The sequence below is a fragment of the Papio anubis genome, unplaced genomic scaffold (assembly GCF_008728515.1).
Source record: "Papio anubis isolate 15944 unplaced genomic scaffold, Panubis1.0 scaffold999, whole genome shotgun sequence".
NCBI lineage: Eukaryota > Metazoa > Chordata > Mammalia > Primates > Cercopithecidae > Papio > Papio anubis.
Window position 1 is genome coordinate 9502 of NW_022170241.1, and position 5967 is coordinate 15468.

Sequence of the window (5967 nt, forward strand, 5' to 3'; positions counted from 1 at the left end):
AATGTATATGCTAAGTAAACGGGTGTTATCTTATATTGTTTAGGGAATAATGACCAAAAAAAACCTATACATGTTCAGATCAGACACATTTTTTTTCCTGAATATTTTCAGATGTTGAACCCGTCAACACAGAAGGTCGACTATATCTTGGTTTCAAATCATGAATTGAGCAAAAATTAGTAACACAAAAGACCTAAGCCTACGTTTGTTTAATGGAGGAAAAAAATGATGTAAAACTCACAACAAGTTACTGAACTTAATATGTTTTTTTCATAGAAATGACCAAGGCTCATAGGAGAGACAGAGAAGAGGGAAGCACCATTTTTAAACCATCAGATTTCATGAGAACTCACTCACTAATACAAGAACAGCATGGGAGAAACTGCCTCCATAATCTAATCACCTCCCACCAGATCCCTCCCTTGACATATGGGAATTACAATTGGAGATGAGATTTGGGTGGAGACACCAAGTCAAACCATATCAGGACTCCAGCAATTCTTTCTCTCACTTGCTCTATCTCTTATTCCCCTCTACTGCATCTATGTCAACTAAAAGAAACACACTTCTTGGACACACAAGAGCTGTCATCTTTTGTGTTTGCCCAGTTTTTAAGGAAAACCCTATGAAATGGGTGCCTACACAGTCCCCACATCCTACCACACTTCTTTCCCTCACTGCCACTCAAACCTGACTTCTGTCACTAGGGTCATAATGCCTTCTGCATGACCTAACTCAGCCCTGCCTCTGCCAATTGATCTGACCCCTAATTATGTGGTCACTGGAAGCTGCTCTCAGGTGTCCTTGCCCAAAGGGACATACAGCACACAGCCTGTGGAGGGTGGAGGAACCAACTGCAAGGTGGGTTTCCAGTAGGACCAACTGGGGTTAAAGAAGGAGTGGGAGGCAATAAAGAGGATTGCTTTCAGGGCGCAAGTGTAGGAGACAGGAATGTAGACAACAGCTTTCAGCCTCCACTTTACTTTCTAGTGACATTATTATTATTATCAGTATTATCATCACCATCATTATTTGCCATGGTTTGAGTGTTTGTGTCTCTCCCCCAAAATTCATGCTGAAATCTAATCCCCAATACGATAATATTAAGAAGTGGAACCTTTGGGAAGGGATTAGTTCATGAGGGCAGAGCCTTCACAAATAGTTAAGACCCTTGTAAAAGAGGTCCTAGAGAGCTCCCTTTCCCTTTCTACCTTGTGAGGGTCCAGTTAGAAACCACCCTCTATACGGAATGGGCTCTCACCAGACACCAAATCTGCCAGGGTCTTGATCTGGGACTTCCCAGCCTCTGTGAGTGACGCATTTCTATTGTTTATAAATGACTCATTCTAAGGTAGTTTGTTATAGTATCACAAAAGGACTAAGACATTTTCATCATCATCATCATTATTACTATCACAAAAGTCCTATTGCTGAGGCCAAGGAGGCAAAATCCTCACAGCCTCTGTGTTAAACTGTGTGATTTATTTAAAATATTTTACCAGAAACATTACTTTTATTCCAGGTCAGGATCACTAAACAAAAATAGATCTCTATGTGGTAAAAGGTTCAAATACTGATTGAAAATTTCAAAGTGGAAACATTTAATTTCTACCTTTCCCCTGGACCAAGGGAAAATGTAAGAAACATACTTAGTTCATTTACTGAGTTTCATGCAGTTGTCTAAGGACAGAGGTAAATGAGGAGCAAGAATGAAGACTTGATCGATGGCAGGCTGAGGAGGGGGCTGGAGGAGGCTGCTTGTGCCCAGAGAGACTGAGGATAGGCAGATTAGAGCATCCTCACCAGACCCCCTCCCAACCCAGGAGGTGATACATGGGCTAAAATATTAAAGAAATTGTTCACTGATACCCTTACCTTGTTCCAAAAATAATTTGACGTTATCCTTGTGTGATGAGGATTTTCTAAGAGATGACGGATTAATTTGTACACCCCCCAAGAATGGGTAAGCAGGAAAACCCACTCAGCATCTCCTCCCAGAAGAATGCTTACCGTGACAATGCTGTCTCTTTTAGGATGCGATTGTGGATGGTATGTAGTTAGAAGTAAAAATGTGTTCAACCTTAGCATAAAATCAGAAATGCATAATAATTGAGTTGCTGAACGATTTCCCAGTGGAAGAAGGTGGAACTCTTTCTCAAGTCTTTTCCTACCATAATCTTTGGCCAAGAGACAAAACTGGAATGAGCTAGAAAGATAAACCTATGCCATCAATGATCTCTGTGTCCTAGGAGACCCCTATGATTGGTCAATGTGTTGTTGACAATTTCCAGGGTGGTGACGGGGAGGACAATGGAGAGACAGTGATCAACTCCAAGGCTTTAACTAAGCCTGCAGCAGAGAAATCTGTGGTTACCAACAAAGGAGTTTCCTTAGGGACAGGGTAGCGATGTATCCAGATTGTCTGGGGGCAGTCCCAGTTTATGTCTGTTGTTCAAGCGTAACCATCAATAATAGGCCCCTAAAAAGTATTTCTGTTTGGGTTATAAATTATTTGGTGAGCTTGCTTAGGGAGCACTAGCCTTTACCCACTTGACCCACCATGCTCCACCTGATGCAGAGTTTCCCCTTTGTTAGGAAAGTGCAAGTCAGACAACCTTTTATGCACGACCCTGTTCATTCTCTAAACCTCTAGCTCTTTTGCTGTCAAACACACAGAGCTGGTTTATCTCACCAGAGATGTGTTCCTTTATTCAAAAAACATTATCTTTCTTTCTTAGCAAGAAAGACTGTAAATTAAGCAAAAGTTTTGATTGTGGATAGAGTTCAAATCCCAGCTCAATCACTATTTGTATAACCTACACTGACTTGCTCAGAGAAAATGCCTATCCCTTATAAAAGTTACGTCAACTAAGATACCACTTTCAAGATTCATGGTACGTGATAGGTGTTCAAGAATGTTCATTCTTACTGGAGTGACAGAGGAGTTTCAGCATTATTTTATTAAATTCTGTAACCTTAAGTTATGCTAACATTTAATAAGTGAAATTCAGTGTGTTCCTACAATTTTAGGTCTTATCTAAGACCATCTTTCTCCCACACCCTAAACGGCCAAAGTTTCCCTAACAGCCTCTAATTCTATGGACCCAAAAAGGCAAAGTTGTTCTTATTAAGTTTTAAATTTTAGGGATTTTTTTGGAGACATTCCAGGCCTTATGGAGGAAAGTAGTATCTTGTATGATTTCAGGTATCCAGAAGTTGACTTAAAAGTTCTTCTTACAGTTTAGGTTGATTTACATTTCTCTAATGACAAGTGATGGTGAGCTTTTTTCATATGTTTTTTGGCTGCATAAATGCCTTCTTTTGAGAAATGTCTGTTCATATCCTTCACCCACTTTTTGGTGGGGTTGAAACTCTTGTGGTGATCCTAGATAAAACACAACTTTCTATGTGGACAGGTATTTGGTAGCAACTGACTCCCCCTAAGATTTTTTTTTTTTTCTGAGATAAAGACTAGGAGGTTGGCACTATAGCCATCACCAAATAAACAGGAGACACTGGAGCTTTGAAAGGTTGAGTTATTTGCACAAGATCACTCAGTTAATGAATGACAGAGCAAAACTTTGAAACAAGGGTTATCTGATTTTAGAGCTCTTTTGCTCTTAGGTACAAAAAAAAAATATCTCTATTTCCACAAAGACCACAGCTTACATCATAGCTTGGCTGATTTCTCTGATGTCTACGTCTCAGCAACAATCTGTCTTTTGGCTTCTCAACACATACTGATTATTAATGAAGGGTAACCACTGTTAGAGAGGTCAAAAGGTATGCATCCCTGAGTTTCCTCCCTGCTTTCCTTTCTTGTTTTCTTCCTTCCTTTCTGCCTTAGTCCATTTGGGATGCTATTGAAAAGTAATATAAACAGGGTGGCTTACAAAGAACAGAAGTTTACTTCTCACAGCTCTGGAGGCTGGAAGTCCAAGATCGAACACCATCACTGGTGTCTGGAGAGAGCCCGCTTCCTTCTCTGTGTTGTCACACGGTGAAAAGTACAAACGAGCTCCTTCAGGCCTCTTTTTATAAGGGCAGCAATTCCATCAGAAGGGCTTTGGCTTCATGACTTAATCACCTCCCCAAAGCCCGTACCTCCTAATATCATCGCCACCTTGGGGGTTGGCATTTCAACAGATGAATGGGGAGACACAAACATTCAAACATTTAGGCCGCAGCATTTCCTTACCTCCTTCCTCCCTCTATCAATGTATTCATCTATGTATTGATTCTTTCACTCAAGTCTCATTTGTTTAAACAAATACGTGAGAACCTTCTCTCTGCTAGGTACTGCTCAGGGGCTGAGGAAGGAAGGTAATCAGACAGTGCCTGTTACTTTAGAAGCTCACAGTGTGGAGAAGGAGAGAGATGTAGAAATAATATAAAGCAACACAGATGTGGAGGGGAAAGAGACAAGGAAGAATTTCAGTGCTTTACCTTGTATACTTTCTGCTGTTTAATTCCTTTACCATAAGAATGCATTGTACTACATGGATTAAGAAATCCTTTGGCCGCTAATGGGTCACCTAGTTGTAACCTATGCAAGACTTTGACACGGTAAGAGTCTGCCTAGAATTATCTCTTTTAACTGGGTAACAAAAAAACAAAAAAAATCAAAAATTCAACTCGACAAAGGAAAAAAGGTAATTTCCATTTACAGAATTTCTTCTCCTTTTTTAGCTTCTAAAATGGGTGGTTTTCCAAAAAACCATATGTTCTCATTTATAAGTGGGAGCTAAGCTATGAATACAAAAAGGCATGCAGAGTGATATGATGGATTTTAGAGACTCAGATGGTGGGCAGGGCTAGGGATACAAAACTACACATTAGGTAAAATGTACTCTGCTCAGGTGACAGGTGTACTAAAATATCAGAATTCACCACGATATAATCCCATCCATGTAACAAAAAACTCCCTGTACCCCAAAAGCTATTGAAATTTGTAAAGAAGAATTTAACCTCTCCTTAATGATTCATGAAGCACTTTCAGATCTTGAAATAATGTAATGCCACCGGTATTAAATATTGGTTTATTTAATCCATAGATGTGTGGAAACAGGCAGTTGACAGAAAGTAATCGTGCATTAACTCAAAATTCAATTTTAATCAAAATGCAATTTTAAAATAGCTGCCCTTACATGGTCTGGCATTAAAAATAAACTTTTTTATAGAATGGAAAAAACACAATTTTTTTAAAGGGTGGTTTTCTTTGTATTTCCAAAGGGAAAGCTGACAGATGCAGGGATATGAAAAGAATGAGGATAGATGAATAAATGGATGAATCCTCAAAATCACTATTGTATAATAATTTATTCTGAGGGAAAAAAGGCACCAAACTTCAGAACCATAAGCAGAAATGAAAATCCACCAGAAAATGCAAAATTACTCGGAAGCCCTTCTATTTGAACAGGAGGAGACTTGGATCTGTAATCATGAGTTCATAGATGGAACATTCAAAGGTTACACCCATGCGTAATTTGAACATTTGAATCAGGAATGCAAGCTTTTTCTCTCTGGTTGAACTGTTACTGTTGTTGTTGTTGTTGTTGTTGTTGTTTACAAAAATGCTTATGGTTATTAACTGATTTTCAGGTGCCCAGGCTAATGAGTAGAGAAAATTCTTTTCAACAGATGGTGGGTAAACTAGATGGTCACATTCATCAGAATGATTGGACCCTACCTCACATTACATTTAAAAGCTAATTCAAAATGGGTTAGAAATCTAAATGTAAAATCTAAAAGCATAAAACTTTTATAAGGCAACGTAGCGGCAAGCCTTCATCACATCTATTTGGCAATGGATTCTTAGATAGAATATCAAGAGCATGAGCAACAAAAGGAAAACCAGGTAATTGGATATTATCAAAATTAAAATCATTTGTGTTTCCAGTGACACTATCAAGAAAGTGAAAAGGCAAGTCACAAAATGAGAGAAAATACTTACAAATCACGTATCTC

At 39.0% G+C, this 5967-nt stretch overlaps 1 long non-coding RNA gene across 1 annotated transcript; it reads left to right on the forward strand.

Moving 5' to 3' along the window:
• The first annotated feature begins 826 nt into the window (after positions 1 to 826).
• On the forward strand, positions 827 to 5396 carry LOC110742450. Its single transcript, XR_004181936.1, has 3 exons — positions 827 to 861; positions 4297 to 4566; positions 5338 to 5396. It is a non-coding gene; the product is annotated as an uncharacterized LOC110742450 (long non-coding RNA).
• Positions 5397 to 5967: the final 571 nt, after the last annotated feature.